Below are 20,668 nucleotides of genomic sequence, written 5' to 3'. Positions count from 1 at the left end.
ATAGTGGGAGGATTACCCGAGGAGTTAGCCGACAATCTCAGAGAGCTCAAATTGGAGATAGTCCCAAGAGGATATGCGGCCATGTTGGAAATTCAGTCCACCTTGAGCGGAAAAATCTGCGAGGCTCAAAAGATAGACAAGGAAATAGCTGAGATTAAGCAAAGAATGAAAGATGGGAAGGCTAAAGGTTTTCGTGAGGATGAACACGGAATTATATGGTTTGAGGACCGCATCTATGTGCCCAATGATCCTGAACTCAGGGAGTTGATACTTCATGAAGCCAACGATTCCCCATACTCGATACATCCACGCAACACCAAGATGTATCTGGACTTAAAGGAAAGTTTCTGGTGGACAGGAATGAAGAAGTATATTGCCGAGTTTGTAGCAATATGCGATGTTTGTCAGCGAGTAAAGGCTGAGCATCAGAAACCAGTAGGATTACTTCAACCTTTGCAGATACCCGAGTGTAAATGGGAGAAGCTTGGTATGGACTTCATCACACGATTACCCAGGACCCGTTCAGGTTATGATTCTATCTGGGTAGTCGTCGATCATTTGACCAAGGTAGCTCACTTCATTCCCGTGAAGACTACCTACACGAGTGCTAAGCTGACCAAGATCTATATGACCAGGATCATATGTCTGCATGGAGTTCTATGGAGTATCGTGTCAGATAGAGGAACCCAATTCACATCAAAGTTTTGGCACCAACTACACGAAACCTTGGGAACGAGGTTGGAGTTCAGTACAACTTTGCACCAACAGACCGATGGACAGACCGAGAGAGTCAATCAGATTCTGGAGGACATGTTGAGAGCTTGCGCACTAGACTATGGGTCTAGCTAGGACGACAATTTGCCTTATGCCAAGTTCTCATACAACAATAGCTATCAGACCAGTTTGAAGATGGCCCCTTTCGAAGCTTTATACGGAAGGAGGTGTCGAACACCATTGATGTGGGATGGTGTTGGTGACCCAAAACTTTTTGGTCCCGACCTCATCTGAGATTCTGAAGAGAAGGTCAAACTGATTCGTGACCGACTCAAGATAGCTCAGTCTAGACAGAAGAGTTATGCCGACAGCAAACACAAGGAAGTAACATACAAAGTGGGAGACCGAGCATACCTTCGTGTGTCCCCACTTCGAGGAATCAAGAGATTTGGTGTAAAAGGAAAGTTAGCACCCAGATTCATTGGCCCCTACAAATGAACGTAGAGGCGAAGTTGCTTACAAGATGGAACTGCCGGAAGGATTGTCCGGAGTTCATGATGTTTTCCATGTCATGCTGATATGACTGATATTCCGTTGAGAGATACAGTGCCCCTAGAGGCCATACAACTTGACAGTGATCTGACTTACGAATAGAAACCCATCAAGATTCTCGAGACTGCCAACAGATTTACCCGCAGCAAGGTTATCAAGTTTTGCAAGGTTTTGTGGAGTCATCACACCGAGGAAGAAGCCACCTGGGTATGAGAAGAAGATCTTCGTCGAGACCACCCGCACCTATTTGCTAGCCAACCCGAATCTCGAGGGCGAGATTCAACTTAAGGTGGGTAGGTTTGTAACTTCCCAAATTTCCTAATTTGGAATGTTTTACAATTGTAGCTAAGCATCTATGCATTTTGATTGTAATAAAGGTAGCATTTGAATTTCTTTCGATTTTGTGTTGCATTTTATTTGTTTTTCTTCACTCATGGAATGCCGGGAATATTGTCTTGCCAAGCAAGAAAGAGTGGAGGAACATGACCCTCCAAACGAGGGGTATTTCTTTGAAATATTTGAACCATAAAACCCAAGGGTTATTTGAGAAATATTTGCAAAAAGAAAACAAACCAATTTAGGGATTTTCTGAAAATAATTTTGTCTAAAGTTTTCTTTTTTTGGCCGTGGAAAAATATCCATCTTATTGGATTTATTTTTTTGATAATTTTGATATATAATACCCCTATATTCCGAGTATATCCTATTTCCTTTTAATCGTTTTATTTCCTGTTTTCAAAAAAGGTATAAAATCTTTTTATTAGGAAATTACAGCTCGCCCATTAATGCAAATCAGATCTGGCCCATCCCCGTCACCCCTAACCTCGCGCCACCTTCCATCCTGGCCATGGTCGGCGCCAGAGGAAGGTTCCTCCCCACGATCTCTGGATTTCCTACCTCCCCCCGCTCCTCGCCCCCTATAAGTACCCCCACCCCGGCCGCACCCCATTCCCCTCGCCATCGCCCTGATTCGCCACCTCCACGCCCCCCTGTAGAGCTCGCCGGCTGAGCTACAGGAGCTCGCTGCAGCGTCCGTGCCGCACCTCCTGCCGCGCCGCCCACCCTCTTGCCGCCCTAGGAACCTCCCCACCCCGGCCGCACCCCATTTCTAACCCAAGCCCGAGCACCTCGCCCTAGCCGCCCCCTGCTCACCTCGCCGGAGCTCCCTCCTCTGCCAGCAACGGTGAGGTCTTCCTCATCTTTTTTTTGGTTTTTTCACCGTTTGATCTAGAACGTAGGGTGTAGATTAGAAGGGACTTACCCCTTCGGTTCTTTAAAAAGAACCGTCCGGTCTGTTATTTTTTTACATTAACCGAAACGTTTTTCTTACATATCGGCCATTTGCTAGCATAGCTCTAGCAGCGCACGGTTTCAGCCAATCAAAACATGCCACGTCACCGTTTTCTTTTCTATTTTAAATCTGTAACAGAAATAGTTCCGTTTTTGTTTTGTTAATAACTTTTAATCTACAAATCCAGTTGAGGTGATTCTTTCTACATTAGATCACAAATTTTATGTAGTTTCCAAAAATATAAAATTTGACTATGTTTGAATTTATATAATTTGAGTTAGAACAGATTTCGTTTAAATATTATTTTTTGAATACGGGGAGTTTAACATAGTTTTTTAATTGAATCTTTTTGCTACTGATCACTAGTGATCTTATTTATCAGTAGGTTCAATTTCAGAATTTTAGAATATTTTATCTTGGGGTTTTCACCAAAACAGATTCTGATTTGGTTATGAAAGACAATTTTTCACCTTCTGCTATAGCTATTCCTTTATTAGATGCTTTATGTCGATTTGTTTGTGTCGATAGATCACCTAGAGTGCGAAGCTTGTTATCTAGAAGAGTTCCAGTTCGACAGTCGTCGGCAAGGCAAGTCACGTTGATCATATTTCCTATGTTTTATATGCATTGTAGATCAACCTTTCTTCACCTATTGCATGCTAAGTAGGAAATCGAAAATTTGGTTTTTGATGTAGTATCATGTGGTAGGCACCCATCACCCTTGTTACTTGGCCCAGGACAATACATGTTGTTTTGCTATGCTTAAGTAGACGGGGTTTTGCTTGAGAGTCTATCACGAGTGTTGTGAGAAATTTTTCATAATCAAGTCCGGATATGTCAAGACTTCCGAGACCTTGATACGTCTCCATCGTAACTACTTTTCCGAATTCTTTTGCCCTTGTTTTGGACTCTAATTTGCATGATTTGAATGGAACTAACCTGGACTGACGCTGTTTTCAGCAGAATTGCCATGGTGTAGTTTTTGCGCAGAAATAAAAGTTCTCGGAATTACCTGGAAATCTATGAGGAATTTTTCTGGAATATATAAAAAATACTGGTGCAAGAATCAACTGGAGGGACGGAGCCAGGAGCCCACAAGCCCACCAGGCCCAGCCACCCCCTGGCTAGGGCTGGCAGGCTTATGAGCTCCTCAGGGCTCCGCCGCCCCCAATTCCAGCTCTATCTAACCTCTTTCGTCCGGAAAAAAATCAAGGACAAGAGTTCATCGCGTTTTACGATACGAAGGGCAGATCTTGGAGTCCGTTCTGGGCTCCGGAGAGGGGAGGTCGTCGCCATCGTCATCATCAACCTTCATTCGTCGCCAATTCCATGATGCTCTTCACCATTCGTGAGTAATCTATTCGTAGGCTTGCTGGACGATGATAAGTTGGATGAGATCTATCATGTAATCGAGTTAGTTTTGACGGGGATTGATCCCCAGTATCCACTATGTTTTGAGATTGATGTTGCTACTACTTTGCCATGCTTAATGCTTGTCACTAGGGCCCGAGTGCCATGATTTCAGATCTGAACCTATTATGTTGTCGCCAATATATGTGTGTTTTAGATCCTATCTTGCAAGTTGTAGTCACCTACTATGTGTTATGACCCGGCAACCCCGGAGTGACAATAGCCGGAACCACTCCCGGAGATGACCATAGTATGAGGAGTTCATGTATTCACCACGTGTTAATGCATTGGTCCGGTTGTTTATTAAAAGGAGAACCTTAATATCCCTTAGTTTCCATTAGGACCCCGCTGCCACGGGAGGGATGGACAATAGATGTCATGCAAGTTCTTTTCCCTAAGCACGTATGACTACATACGGAATACATGCCTACATTAGATTGACGAACGAGAGCTAGTTACTTATCTCTCTGTGTTATAGTTGTTACATGATGAATCACATCCGGCATAATCATCCATCACCGATCCATGCCTACGAGTTTTTCCTACTGGTCCTTGCTACGTTACTTTGCCGCTACTGCTGTCACTGCTGCTACTGTTACTCTGTTGCTACTGTTGTTACTTTGCTAATACTGGTTACTGTTGCTACTGCTGCTATCATACTACCTTGCTACTGATACTTTGCTGCAGACACTAAATCTTTCAGGTGTAGTTGAATTGACAACTCAACTGCTAATACTTGAGAATATTCTTTCGCTTCCCCTTGAGTCGAATCAATAAATTTGGGTTGAATACTCTACCCTCGAAAACTGTTGCGATCCCCTATACTTGTGGGTTATCAAGACCTTTTTCTGGCGCTGTTGCCGGGGAAGCACAGCTATATTCTCTGAGTCACTTGGGATTTACGTCTTCTGGTCACTATGAGGAATCCGAAAGATCCAAGAACTGAAATCTTGCCCTCAACTACGAGGACAGGTAAGGAACTGTCATCTAGCTCTGCACTTGATTCACCTTTAGTTATGAGTAAGTTTGTGACATCACCTCCTGCTAGAAATCTTGATATGTCGCCTGTGCTTGATGATGCTACTTCTGCTGCCCATGATGCTTATGATGATGCTATGCTTGATACTGCTTTCCCTGATGATGCTATGCTTGATACTACTTTGCCTGATGATGATGTGCTTGATACTGCTTTGCCACTAGGTGCATTCCTTGATGCACAAATTGCTAGAGTTGCTGCTAGATGTGATGATACCTCTGAAACTGCTGATACTATTGAAGTAGAACCTGCTATTTTGCCTGCTAGAACTAGCTCTCCTATGCCCGAATTGCCTGATATGCCTGAACGTTATGTTATGGAGGGAGATATAGCTGAGGATTTTCTTGCATGTAAGGATAGCTATGATGTTGAGAAATTACTGCTCAAGTGGAAAGAAAAATCTCTGAACGCTAGGATGAAATATGACCCGAAGTTTACTACTTCGCCTCTCCTTGTGACCGATAAGGATTATGAATTCTGTGTCCACCCTAAGTTAATCACTCTGGTCGAATCAGATCCTTTTCACGGTTATGAGTCTGAAACGGTTGTAGGCCATCTTACCAAACTGCACGATATAACCACCCTATTCACTAGTGAGGAAAAGATCCGCCACTACTATATCCTCAAGCTGTTTCCTTTCTCGCTAAAGGATGACGCTAAGACTTGGTTCACTTCTCCTGCTCCTGGTTGTGTGCGTAGCCCCCAGGATATGGTCTACTACTTCTCTGAAAAATATTTCCCTGCCCATAAGAAGCAAGCTGCCTTGCAGGAAATATACAACTTTGCTCAACTGAGGAAGAGAGTCTCCCACAAGCTTGGGGGAGGCTCATCCAGCTACTCAATGCTTTGCCTGATCACCCTCTTGAAAAGAATGAAATACTTGATATCTTCTATAATGGACTCACCGATGCTTCTAGAGACCACCTAGATATGTAGAACAAGCTGAGATCCTATTGAATAACATCTTGTGCAACGAGAATGCTTGGAATATTCCCGAACCACCTCCTAAGCCAACTCCGAAGAAAAGAAGTATTCTATTCCTCAGTCCTGAAGATATGCAAGAAGCTAAGAAATCTATGCAAGAGAAAGGCATTAAATCTGAAGATGTCAAAAATCTACCACCTATAGAAGAGATCCATGGTCTCGATAACCCGATATAGGTAGTAGAAGTAAATTCTCTGCGTAGGTTTCATGAGAGTGATATTCCTTTTGATAAACCTGCTATCTATGCCTGGATGAATTTGATAATTTTGTTGCCAAACAACAGAGTTTCAATGATTATGTTAGCAGACAATTGGAATAAAATGCTCGTATGCTTAGTCATTTAAGTGCTTGTGTGGACAGAAACGTCAATGATCTTAAGCTTCTGAGTAAACATGCCTCTATGATTACTACTCAAGTAGAACAAGTACTTAAAGCTCAGAATGACTTGCTCAATGAGTTGAATGACAATTCTGTCAAAGTCGTCACTAGAGGCGGTAGAATGACCCAGGAACCTTTGTATCCTGAGGGTCATCCAAAGAGAATTGAACAAGATTCTCAAGGAGTTAGCACTGATGCACCTAGTCATCCTAGAAAGAAGAAGAAAGATGATAGGAACCTACACGCTAGAAACCCTGTTGCTGCTACACCTGAGAGTCCGAACGATGCCTCTGTTTCTGATGCTGAGACACAATATGGTGATGAACATGAGCCTAATGATAATATCAATAGTGATGTTTATGTTGATGCTCAACCTAGCAATGATAAGGATGTGGAGATTGAACCTGTTGGTCTTGATAACCCACAGCCTAAGAATAGAAGATACGATAAGAATTACTTCGCTGCTAGGAAGCATGGTAAAGAAAGGGAACCATGGGTTCAGAAACCCATGCCCTTTCCTCACAAACCATCCAAGAAAAAGGATGGTGAGGATTTTGAGCGATTTGTTGAAATGATTAGACCTGTCTTTCTGCAAATGCGTTTGACAGATATGCTTAAAATGTCTCTGTATGCTAAGTAGATGAAGGATATTGTGACTAATAAGAGGAGGATACCTGAGGTTGAGATTTCCACCATGCTTGCTAACTATACCTTCAAGGGTGGAATTCCCAAGAAACTAGGTGATCCCGGTGTGCCCACTATACCTTGCTGCATTAAGGGTAACTACGTTAGAACTGCTTTATGTGACCTTGGAGTCGGTGTTAGTGTTATGCCTCTCTCTCTTTATCATAGACTTGAACTGGATAAGTTGACACCCACTGAAATCTCTCTACAAATGGCCGACAAATCAACTGCTTTCCCTATCGGCATTTGCGAGGATGTGCCTGTCGTGGTTGCCAATGTCACTATCTTGATAGACTTTGTTATCTTGGATATTCCCGAGGACGATGCCATGGCGATCATCCTCGAAAGACCCTTTTTAAACACTGCAGGGGCTGTTATAGATTGCAACAAAGGCAATGTCACTTTCCATGTCAACGGTAATGAGCATACGGTGCACTCTCCGAAGAAACAATATCGAGTATATTGCATCAACGCTATCGAAAAAACTTAATCGATTCTTATTGGGAGCTTTGAATGCCCTATACCTCATGTCAAGATGAAGTAGAATTTGCTTGTTGGGGAGATACACATCCCCATTGAGGTGACCTAGTGACTATCCGAAAATTCTCTATTCTCTTTTGCGATTCAAAAAAGTTTGTCAAGGAGACTTGATCAACCTCATCGACGAATTTCTTTCGATGACCATGAGATGGATGAATCGAGGAGTCACAAACATCTGTTCCAAGCTTTCACCTTCGGTTCCTTAGAAGAAAAAATGATAGGTTTAGTTTACTTTTCCCTGTTTTCTGTTTTAGCGTCCCGTAGAAAAGTACCCCGAAAATAAAATTTCTCCGAACGTCCTGAAAATCAAGTATGATTTTTTCTGGAATTTTTGAAAAATACTGAGACGAGTAGCTAGTCTTGAAGATGCGCTAGTGGGCCACAAGCCCAGCAGGCCCGACCATCGCCCCTGGCCGGGGCTGGCAGGCTTGTGGGGCCACATGCATCCCCGCACTCATTCTAGCTCTCATCCACTTCTCCTACCTCTAGAAAAAATGCATTTCGCAGCTCAAACCCGTGTTCTTGCTCCTCTTGCTGGGATTTTCGATCTCCTTGTTCAAAGCACCATTCTCCGAACTGTTTTGGGGAAATTACTCCATGGTAAGTGACTCCTCCATTGGTCCAATTAGTTTTCGCTCTAGTGCCTTATGCTTCGTGTATTTTTGTTGCCTTGGTGACCATGTTCTTGAGCTTTGCATGCTAATTTTAGCTGGTCCCAAGTGGTTTTGATGTGTAATATGGCCTCTAGGCACTTGTGGGAGTAGTTGCTATGAGTTTAGTTGAGCCTTGTTCACTTTTCCTTAGAATAACTAAAAATTTCAGAAATTTTCAGAGATAGAAACGGGGAATGATGAGGAGGTTCTTAAGAGGCTCTTCAAGCCGTGACCCCAAGGATGATGGAAGTGAGAAGAAGCCCAAGTATCTGGTCCCTCGAGTTGCAGAAGTTCGAGCGTGCGAGTGGCCAAGCGATGTGTTCTTACGCGCCGCCGGACTTTATCAGGACTTTTACTACTTGGTGGAGAACGCAGGCCTTACCGCCTTCGTTGAAGATAAGTGTCCGCAATACCTCCTTCTCACTAATATCTTCGTACAAAGCTTTAACTTCTATCCGAGGAAGAATCCTCCTATGGTTGAGTTCAAACTTTATGATGTCCCCCAGTGCATGTCACTCCAGGATTTTTGCAATGTTTGCAAATTACCTTACGTTGGGGATATTCATGAACCTCGTCCACGGGACTTGGAAGCTTTCATCGACACTATTGCTGTAAGAGAGGAGAGAGGAGTGTCTTGCACTAGAGCTGCTAGCATACATTTTTCCCGTGCTTCGGTACTTCTCACTATTTGTGGGAAAATGTTTGATTGGTCGTGGGAAAGCTGGGTCACTTAGCTCCCCAGATCTTGCGGTCCTGCGCGAAGCCCTTTATAATGACAAAACTTATAGCTTGGGCGCCATAGTAGCTCAACGGTTGAACACGAACCGTTCTAAAGGCATTGTCTATGGAGGTATCTATGCTACTCATCTTGCTAGACACTTTGAGATACCTATTAGACTGGAAGAGGAAGAAGAGATTCTTCTTCCCGAGAGATATCTAGATTACGATAGCATGGTTCGCCATGACTTTCTTGATAGAGATATAAATAGAAGGATGATTTATAACCTAGTGTTTAGTCAGGGTACTCGTGAGACCATTACTTTGCCTGCTCCTTCTTTGTTCAACCTTCATGCAGGCAGGTATATTATTATGCCCTCGGACATCTACGCATATTGGGGCCTAGCCCAACCATAGGTGCCCGTGCTCGAGCCACCAGTCGAGTACCAGACGCTGGTTTATCGGTGGGAGCCAGAGGAGCTCACACAGCAGTAGCATCCTCAGTCCACTCCGGAGTACCCCGGAGCTGGTTATTTCCCTCCTTGGGAGTAGACCAACTTAGGCCAAAAGCCTAAGCTTGGGGGAGTACGTGTTTCTCACCGACTTTACATTCTTGCTTATGCTTTCACTTTGTTCGTCGGTGTTCACACTTTGCCACTGTTTCATCCATGCTAGTTTATTTCTTTTTTGTCGTTTTCTTTTTGTGTGTCTGTCTATATTGAGAAAACCCAAAAATATTTTCTTGTTCTTCTTTTGCTTGTTGGGAGCTTTCCCGTGTAAATAGTTTTCTTTTTCTTTGGGTCAAGGTAGAAGACCATGGTTACAATGTTTAGTGGCTCTCACATGCATATTTGTTTATCTATTAAAGATCCATATTACTTTGTCTTCTCCTTTGTGTTTGCCTGCAGATTCCAGCTTTAGTCCAATGCATGAGCACTCTTATTATTGTTCACATCATTCGGTCGTGCAAGTTAAAGGCAATAATGACGATATATGATGAAGTGACTAAGCCTGGAAAAGCTGGTATGGACTCGATCTATTTTGTTTTTATAAATATGACTAGCTCATCGTTCCTGATTCAGCTTTGTTGTGAGAGAAACAGGTTTGCAATGACAACTTAGAGATAAAAGTTGCTTATGCCATGCTTACTTAGATAGGAGCTTATAATGGTTTGTCTTGGATGCCCACATGAATGTTCAGATGACTATGATGTAGTATGATAGGATGGTATCCTCCTTTGAATGATTCAAGTGGCTTGACTTGGCGCATGTTCACGCATGTAGTCGAAACAAAATCAACATAGCCTCTATGATATTCTTGTTCATGGTGATTTATGTCCTACTCATGCTTGCACTCAATGTTAGTTAATCTCATTGCATTTGGATGACTGTTGTCGCTCTCTAGTTGGTCGCTTCCCAGTCTTTTGCTAGCCCCCACTTGTACTAAGCAGGAATACTACTTGTGCATCCCCCTCCATGAACCCAAAGTTGTTCCGTATGAGTCCACCAAACCTACCTATATGCGGTATCTACCTGCCGTCCCAAGTAAATTTGCATGTGCCACTCTCTAAATCTTCAAGAAATAATCTGTTTTGCATGCCCGAACCGCTCATGTGGTGACAGGGGGCTATCAGTATCTTCCATGCTAGGCGTGTGATCCTTGATATGTGTTTATTCACTATCATTAACGAGAAAGGGGACGGTAATTGGAATGCCCAGTTCCATGCTCAAATCGATAAGATAATTGCAAACAAAACTCCCCCTGGATTTATGTTAGTATGGACGGCACCCGAGTATTCGACTAGTCGTGGAGTGTGATTGATTGGTGGTGGGGGAGTCAAAACTTTACTTTTCTATTTGGGGAACCGCCTATGGCATGTGTAGCGTGGAAGATGGTGAGAACTCTTAGTCATTGCATTGACAATGAAAGCATGCCAGCCAAAATTATTATCTCTGTTTTCAAAGCTTGAGCTCTGGCACCTCTTCAAATCAATGCTTCCCTCTGCAAAGGGCATGTGTATTTATTTTCCTGTTGAGTCATCCTCCTCTTATAAAAGCACCAATTAGAGAGCACCTCTGTCATTTTTATGCTTTGCTTTTAACTGTGTTGAGTATGACTGTGACTGGATCTTCTTTGCCATGAATTACAATGTTTAGTCAGCTCTTGGTCTTTGAAGGTGCTCTGCATTTATGTTTTGCGGTCTCAGAAAGAGCTAGCGAGATATCATCTGTTTGTACTGCTTCATGATTGTTTTGATTGAAGTGTTGACGTTTGAGACTTATTATTATTTGCTCGCTAGTTGATTATGCCATGGATATGAGTTTACCGTGAGACCTAGATGTCATTTGCTTATGTGGTTTACTTGTGATCTTGCTGAAATTCTGGATATGAGTTAGACATAGTTGCAACAACAAGATCAAACAGAGTTCGTCAAATTTTTCTTTTGGCTCTTTCAGTTTGTCAACTGAATTCCTTGAGGACAAGCAAGGCTTTAGGCTTGGGGGAGTTGATACGTCTCCGACGTATCTACTTTTCCGAACTCTTTTGCCCTTGTTTTGGACTCTAACTTGTATGACTTGAATGGAACTAACACGGACTGACGTTGTTTTCAGCAGAATTGCCATGGTGTTGTTTTTGCACAGAAATAAAAGTTCTCAGAATGACATGCAAATCTACGAGGAATTTTTCTGGAATATATAAAAAATACTAGCGCAAGAATCAACTGGAGGGACGGAGCCAGGAGCCCACAAGCCCACAGGCCCGGCCACCCCCCCTGGCCGGGGCAGGCAGGCTTGTGAGCTCCTCAGGGCTCCGCCGCCCCCAATTCCAGCTCTATATAACATCTTTCGTCCGGAAAAAAATCAAGGAGAAGAGTTCATCGCGTTTTACGATACGGATGCGCCGCCACCTCCTGTTCTTCCTCTAGAGGGCAGATCTGGAGTCCGTTCTGGGCTCCAGAGAGGGGAGATCGTTGCCATCGTCATCATCAACCTTCCTTCATCGCCAATTCCATGATGCTCTTCACCGTTCGTGAGTAATCTATTCGTAGGCTTGCTAGATGGTGATGAGTTGGATGAGATCTATCATATAATCGAGTTAGTTTTGACGGGGATTGATCCCTAGTATCCACTATGTTCTGAGATTGATGTTGCTACTACTTTGCCATGCTTAATGCTTGTCACTAGGGCCCGAGTGCCATGATTTCAAATCTGAACCTATTATGTTGTCGCCAATATATGTGTGTTTTAGATCCTATCTTGCAAGTTGTAGTCACCTACTATGTGTTATGACCCGGCACCCCCGGAGTGACAATAGCCGGAACCGCTCCCGAAGATGACCATAGTATGAGGAGTTCATGTATTCACCACGTGTTAATGCGTTGGTCCAGCTCTTTATTAAAAAGAGAACCTTAATATCCCTTAGTTTCCATTAGGACCCCGCTGCCACGGGAGGGATGGACAATAGATGTCGTGCAAGTTCTTTTCCCTAAGCACATATGACTACATACGGAATACATGCCTACATTAGATTGACGAACGGGAGCTAGTTACTTATCTCTCCGTGTTATAGCTGTTACATGATGAATCACATACGGCATAATCATCCATCACCGATCCAATGCCTACGAGTTTTTCCTACTGGTCCTTGCTACGTTACTTTGCCACTACTGTTGTCACTACTGCTACTGTTACTCTGTTGCTACTACTGTTACTTTGCTGCTATTGGTTACTATTGCTACTGCTGCTATCATACTACCTTGCTACTGATACTTTGCTGCAGACACTAAATCTTTCACGTGTGGTTGAATTGACAACTCAACTGCTAATACTTGAGAATATTCTTTCACTTCCCCTTGAGTTGAATCAATAAATTAGGGTTGAATACTCTACCCTCGAAAACTGTTGCGATCCCATATACTTGTGGGTTATCAGACCTCGTGATGCAATACCTCTAGGTGAAGGACGGTTTTGATGGCCCCCCTGGGATAAACCAGCAGAGGACCCGGGATGCATGGAGAAGCGCCATGACATCTTGCGGAAAGCTTCACCCAGGCACGAGGAGATGGATGGATGCTTCAAGACCCAAGGCTTACCTGCACAGCCACAAGTCATTATGGGCTCTGGCTTGGTTGGACAACGCGGCGACTCTGGACAGGCGGTGCTACGAGATGTAGAAGAACGGTAGGATTGGATGGGCACCGACAGAGGCTCAGAGGAACCCGTTGAAAGACCATGTTTTGATCATCCTGTCCTCAAACACTCTGTAGTGCAAGGACATTCAACGGAGGCAATCAAATCATGTGGGGAACGTGTGCAAAACTCTGGAGAGTAACCAAACCTAATCGATTTTCCATGTCCACGGTCATGGACGACATGAGCCGAAGGAACTGAAACTATCTGGAATTCTCAACACAATTAATAATGATGTGGGTATTATTGACAACTTGGGTACGAGAATTGTTTGGTGGAACCATCTCGTTAACAACCAACAATGTAGTAATATTTTTATTTTAGCCCTCTCTTGTGGTAGGTGAACACCTTGCTTTCCTCTAAAAACTTACAAGCCCCACCTGCCATATATGCATGTAGAATAGATGATACTTTTCACCTCTCTCTTTTGTGACTTGCCGGCATATTCAATATGCTGACCTACACGGCAGCAACGTGTCATGTTGCATAGTACTTGGAGTCAGGTCGCGATCTACGCTCGGTGATATGACCTGGAGTCAGATGGACTCTACTACTATTGAAGCTTCCACTAGTCTTCGTTTAGTTATCTCATGAGTTTGGCCTTCAACCTCTTTATTGTAGTAAAGTACTCGATATGATATCTGATTAATAAAGTTGTGTGATTGAACTCTCGATATATACATTGATGTCTGTGTGTGTACCAGCATGATCTTGGGATGGTACAAAAATACGAGAGACTTGGCCGTTTTAGGTCGGGCCGCTACAGGTAAAGAGTAATATCATGGTGATTCGCATAAGCGAGAAGATTGGAGATGGCTTAAAGTCTAGCAACGGAGGCATAAGTCTCACCATAGTCCATACCTTCGACTTGCTTGTATCCTTGGACTACGAGACGCGCCTTGTTGCGTACAACTTTTCCATCTTCATCTTGCTTGTTCCTAAACACCCATCTTGTACCGATGATGTTTTGCTCGTCTTCGGGCTTTTTAACAAGTGTCCACACTTGATTCCTCTCGAAGTTGAGTAGCTCTTTGTGCATGGCATTCACCCAAACCGGGTCTTGAAGGGCTTCTTATGTACTCAAAGGCTCAATGCTAGATATGAAAGAATAATGCTCGCAAAATTTAGCTAAACGAGATTCATAGTGAGAGATTTTCCCAGTTTGTATGTCACTAAAGATTTGATTCATTAAATGATCTTTGTCCACTCTTACTGGAACTCATGATAGCTTCTTCTTGTTGGATGGTGGAGATTCTTCATCATCATCATCTTGCACATTGTCGTTAAGGGTGACATCTCCTTGAGGTGGTGGTGAGGAAGGTTGAGGTGGATTATCACGATGTACCTCTTCCTCTGATGCATCATTTCGTGTACCGCTTATGGATGCCTCCATATCATTTTTTGGTTTGCCTTAATGCGAAGTAGGAGCTACCACCTAAATTGATGAATTACTTTCCTTCACCTCCATGGGACGAATCTTCGCGATAGGTAGATCTTGGATGGCTTCCGAAGGTTCCTTATCTACTACATAATTTGGCAATTGTTTGACTTGCGAACCATTAGATTCATCAAACTTCACATCTACCATATCTTCAACTTTTCTAGTGAAGCTATTGTGGACACGTAAGTGTGAGAGTTTGATCCATAACCGAGTAGGAAACCTTCATGAGATTTAGGAGAAAATTTAGTGTCGCGATTCTTATCAAGAATGTAGCACTTAGAGACGAATACTCGAAAGTATCCAACTTAAGGTTTGTTACTGGTGAGTATCTCATATGCAATTTTACCGAGAAGCTTGTGTAGGTAGATTCGGTTTATGGCGTGACAAGTTGTTTCCATGACTTCTCCCCAAAAGTGTCTTGGCGTCTTGTATTTGTCAAGCATCATTCTAGCCATATCTATGAGAGTACGGTTCTTCCTCTCAACAACTCCATTTTGTTGAGGCACGTACGTCACCGAGAACTCATGTGAGATACTTTCTTCATCAAGAAAATTATCCACATTTCTGTTCTTGAATCCTGTTCCATTGTCGCTCCGAACTTTCTTGATCTTCACTTCAAACTGATTTTGAGCTTTCCGAGCGAAGTTCTTGAAGATCTTTTGTACATGCGCCTTATCATGAGGAAAGAATACCCACGTAAATATGGAAAAATTATCAACAACGACTAAACCATAAGAATTTCCACCGAGGCTCTTGTAAGCATTGGGACCGAAAAGATCCATGTGTAGCAGCTCGAGTGGCCTTCTTGTAGTCATGATGTTCTTCACGGGATGACTTCCACAGACTTGATTTCCTACTTAACAAGCACTACAAAGTTAATCTTTGTCAAAGATAACATCTCTAACACCAATAATATGATCACCTTTGATAAGCATGTCAAGGTTACGCATGCCTACATGCCCTAACCTTCTATGCCACAACCAACCTTTAGAACATTTTGCAATAAGACATGTATGGGGTTTGGATTTTTTTAGTGAAATCGACAATGTATAGATCACCTCTACGGAAACCAGTAAAGATCATGCTATAGTTATCACAACGAAACACTTGGCAGTCAACTTCCGTAAATAGCACATTGCTACCGAAGTCTGCTAGTCTAGATACGGAAAGAATATTGTAGCCAAGAGATTCAATAAAGCATGAAATTTTGAATAGAACTATCACGAGATATGGCCACCTTACCAAGACCAAGTTCCTTACCCTTAGAGTTGTCTCCAAAGGTCACATAACTTCGAGGCCCATGGTTTGGTGTGATCTCATGGAACATGTCTTTATCTCCGGTCATGCGATTGGTGCAACCAGTATCGAGAACCCACTCCTTTCCTCTGGCCATGTAGTCTCTAAGGTTCGCCATAAGACTAAGGTTCCTCATGGCCTTCTCTTACTCGATGTCAAACTCTTCATCTTAATCGTAGTATCCATGCTCCACATTGTCGTTGTCGGACGAAATATCTTCGTCATAGGAAACAAGAATTTGATCAAAATTTTGACTAAGACAATGTGTATATTTATGCATGTGAGTGGTTTCAACAATGACATTGTTAATGGTAATGACATCTCCCTTAGCACGCATGAGGTCACGAAGCTCAAAAAGGCATTTATCAAAATAAGGATCGGTTGGCTTCATTTTGTGAAAGGAAATGCATTTATGGAAAATGATCTCAAGTTATTGAGTGAATAGTCGGGATATATTTTCTCTAAGTTTTTCCACAAAGTATGAGAACACTCAAAATTTTGCAATTGGTTAAGCACATTTCTTGGCAGTCCTCTAATGATTAGATTAATAGTTTTACCAAGCATATCAAGTTCTTCATCATGAGAAGGATGCAAAAGATCAATGGGGGCTCATAGGGATATTCAACATATTTGTGAAAATGGAATTTATCAAATTTATCAAGCATTTCATCTTTCCATTGTCTAAAATGTTCCCCATCAAGAATAGGCACTCTACAACTATTATTCCCCAAACTAGGCACATCCATCTTCCTTCAATGGTGTTTAAACCAAGCTTTTGGAGACCTTGCTCTAATACCAATTCTGAGATCGATAGAAGAGGTGTCTAGAGGGGGGTGAATAGACTACTTGCATAAATTAAAATCCTAGCCTTTTTCCAATTTAATAGGTGGCAGATTTTAGCGATTCTATCAAGTCTAGTGCAACCCTACACATGCTAGTCAACAAATATGGAAGCGGAAAGTAAAGACTTTGCACATGTAGTAAGGAGTAGAGTTTAAGAAGATCAAACGCGAAGAAGTTGACACGGCGATTTTTGGCATGGTTCTGATAGGTGGTGCTATCGCACGTCCATGTTAGTGGAGACTTCAACCCATGAAGGGTAACGGTTGCGAGAGTCCACGAAGGGCTCCACATACAAGGGGTCCACGGAGAAGCGGCCTTGTCTATTCCACCACGACTTCCGTCCACACACGACTAGTGTCACTCATGGTAGATCTTCACGAAGTAGGCGATCTCCTTGTCCATAGAAACATCTTGGTTCAACTCCACAACACGAAGTAGGAGGCTCCCAAGATACACCTAACCAATCTAGGAGGCACCACCCTCCAAAAGGTAATAAATGTGGTAGAACAATGAACTCCTTGATATTGTGCTTCAAAAGATAGTCTCCTCAACACTCAATCACTCTCTCATAGATTTGGCATGGGTAGGAGAGATTGATCTTGTGGAAATCACCTTGGGGAGTCTAGATATTAAATTTCAAATGGTTGGATTGGAATTTCTTGATCTCAACACATGAGTAGGTGGCTCTCTCTCAGAAATATGGATCTCGCAAGTGTAAGTGTGTTCTGAGTGCTTTTTCTACAAATGAGAGGTGGTGGAGGGGCATATATAGACATTTCCCAAAATCCGACCGCTACAACATTATTGCCTAACTCGGTGACACCGAAATGAATCTTGGTGGTACCGAGTTGCACTAAATGTGGCAACTTCTGAATTCTCGGTGAGACCAATATATAAATCTCGGTGGTACCAATATTAGTGTCCTAGGCAGTTTCCAAATTTCGGTGAGACCAATTCTCAAAACTCGGTGGTACCAACTCTTGAAAACGGCTAACCAGAGAGTTGGTCCAAAACTCGGTGAGACAAATTCTCAAACTCGGTGGTACCGATTCTTGAAAATGGCTAACCCGAAAGTTGGTCACTTATTTCGGTGGCACCGAATGGAATGTTGGTGGTACCGAGATGGTGGGTTTGTCATAGGATATGTATAAGTGTAAAATTGGTAGGGCCGAGTTGGAAATGTGGGTGGCACCGATTTTTCTCATTTGGGTTTGGACAGAGATACTTTGTGGGAGAATGGCTGAGTATTTTTGGTGGTCATCTCTAAGCACAACCAATTCATCATAATACCTGATTCCCATTTAATAGTATTTGATTTCCTATGGACTCAAAGTGATTCCTCGCAAATATAAAATGTAGAGTCTTCTTGGTTGAAGCTTGAGCCAATCCTAACCCTTCCTTCATCAAGGGGCTTCTCCTCACAATCCTATAGCCAACGCTCTCTGTGGACTATACTTGAAATATACTAGGTAAAAGTTTAAGTTCAAGAGACAATGTATGTTGTCATGAATTATCAAAATCACCAAAGGGAGCATATGTGCTTTCAACCGCTCAAGAGGAACTACCTCTCGCTGCTTCCCCTCTTGATTTGTGGCCCTGCCACCGAGCGTTAGTACCACTCCTAGGAGCGGTACTACCTATGATCGTTGGTAGTACCGACCTTCGGAGCGGTAGTACTGCACTCCGGAGGACTAGTACCGCTCATGTGCAAGCTGAGTAAGAAGGTAACGGGTGGATTTGTTCCCCCACTACATAAAGGAGCTCTTCTTACCCAAGAAGACCACCTTTTCCAAGCCTAGGATCCATTGTTGCTCCAAGCTCCATTTTCGCCTCACTCTCTTTCTAACCAACAAAACTTGTTGATATTCTAGGGTTTGGTTGAGAGGGCCTTGATTTACACCTCCACCAAGAAAAAATTGATTCCCTCCACTAATCCCTTGCGGGTCTAGTTACTCTTGAGTGTTTGAGCACCCTAGACGGTTTAGGTCGCCTCAAAGCCATGTTCCATTGTGGTGAAGCTTTGTGGTGTTGTTGGGATCCTCCAATTATGTTGTGGAGATTGCCCCAACCTTGTTTGTAAAGGTTCGGTCACCGCCTTCAAGGCCACCACTAGTGGAATCATGACACCTCGCATTGTATGAGGGTGTGAGGAGAATACAGTGGCCTTAGTGGCATCTTGGGGAGCATTGTGCCTCAACACCGCTCCAACGGAGACGTACTTCCCCTCAAAGGGAATTAACTTCTATAGGATCTCAAGTATGTCTAGAGGGGGTGATTAGACTACTTGACCAAATAAAAACTTAGCATTTTCCCAATTTTAGTTGTGGGCCAGTTTTAGCAATTGTAACTAGTCAAGCACTCCCTACACATGAATATCTAAGAGTATTGGAACAGAAAGTAATGAAATGCAAATGTAAGTAGAGGGTAGGGATAGGAAGATCAAATGCAAAGGATGACACGGCAATTTTTGGCGTGGTTCCGATAGGTGGTGCTATTGTACGTCCATGTTAGTGGAGACTTCAACCCATAGAGGGTAACGGACGTGAGAGTCCATGGAGGGATCCACCCACAAGGGGTCCACGAAGAAGCGACCCTGTCTATTCCACCATGTCTTATGTCCACACACGACTAGCCTCACTCGGGGTAGATCTTCATGAAATAGGTGATCTCCTTGCCCTTACAAACTTCTTGGTTCAACTCCACAACACGAAGTAGGAGGATCCCAAGTGATACCTAACCAATATAGGAGGCACCACCCTCCAAAAGGTAATAGATGCGATAGAACGATGAACTCCTCTCTTGTGCTTCAAAAGATAGTCTCCTCAACACTCAATCATTCTCTCATGGATTTGGTGTGGGTAGAAGAGATTGATTGGGTGGAAAGCAACTTGGGAAGGCTAGAAATCAAGTTTTTTTTGAATTTCCACTGGGTGGGAGAGTTTCCCCCACCTAAATATATTGATCAAAGTGGGCTAAAATCCCACATGTTTTCTCACACACACACCTCGATTTGAGGGAGGGAGGCATCTAGGCAGAAAGAACACTAAGCGAGGAGGTCGGGTGGTGGCGCCGTGCAGCTGGCACGCGCTCGTGCCACAACATAGCATCCTCCCAACAACAGCAACGTACATGGCAAAGAGATGGCAGCTGGCGCTGCAAGACCACCATGTTCCCGTGCTTTCACATGTGCCAGCAGCACATGAGCGCAAACTCAACCCCGAAGTCCATGGCCATGGCAGCGGCGCCGGCCAGGGAAGCCATGTCCCCGATAGAGACACCATCAATGTCTACATTCACACTACCCCAGAAGCGCATCGTGAAGCGGCAGCCAAACAACATATGGTCCACCATTTCAAATGGATGGATTGGAATATCTTGATCTCAACACATGAGTTGGTGGCTCTCTCTCAGAAAAATGGATATGGCAAGTGTGTGTGTGTGTGTGTTCTGAGTGCTTCCTCTACAAATGAGAGATGGTGTATGGGTATATATAGGCATCTCCTAAAATCCAATCGTTACAACATTATTGCCCAACTCGGTGAAACTGAAATGAATCTCGGTAGCATCGAGTTGCACAAAATGTGCCAACTTTCCAATTCTCGGTGAGACCGGTATAGGAATCTCGGTGGTACTGATATGGTGACCTAGGGCAGTTTCCAACTATAAGTGAGACCGATTCCAAGACTCCAAAATTGGGATTCTTGAAAATGTCAGACCAGAAAGTTGGTCACTGATTTTCGATGGCACCCAAGTGGAAGTAGGTTGTATCAAGATTCTAGGGTTTGGCAAAGGTTCTGTCTCTAGAAAAATTGGTAGGGCCACGTGGCAATTATTGGTGGCACCGATTTTAATGTTACGCTTTGTATAGAGAATATTGTGTGGTTGATATTTTTGGTGGCTATATCTAAGCACTTGAGCAACCAATTCATAATAGACACC

The sequence above is a fragment of the Hordeum vulgare genome, chromosome 4H, assembly GCF_904849725.1.
Source record: "Hordeum vulgare subsp. vulgare chromosome 4H, MorexV3_pseudomolecules_assembly, whole genome shotgun sequence".
Classification (NCBI taxonomy): Eukaryota; Viridiplantae; Streptophyta; class Magnoliopsida; order Poales; family Poaceae; genus Hordeum; species Hordeum vulgare.
Note: the sequence above shows the minus strand (reverse complement) of the source record.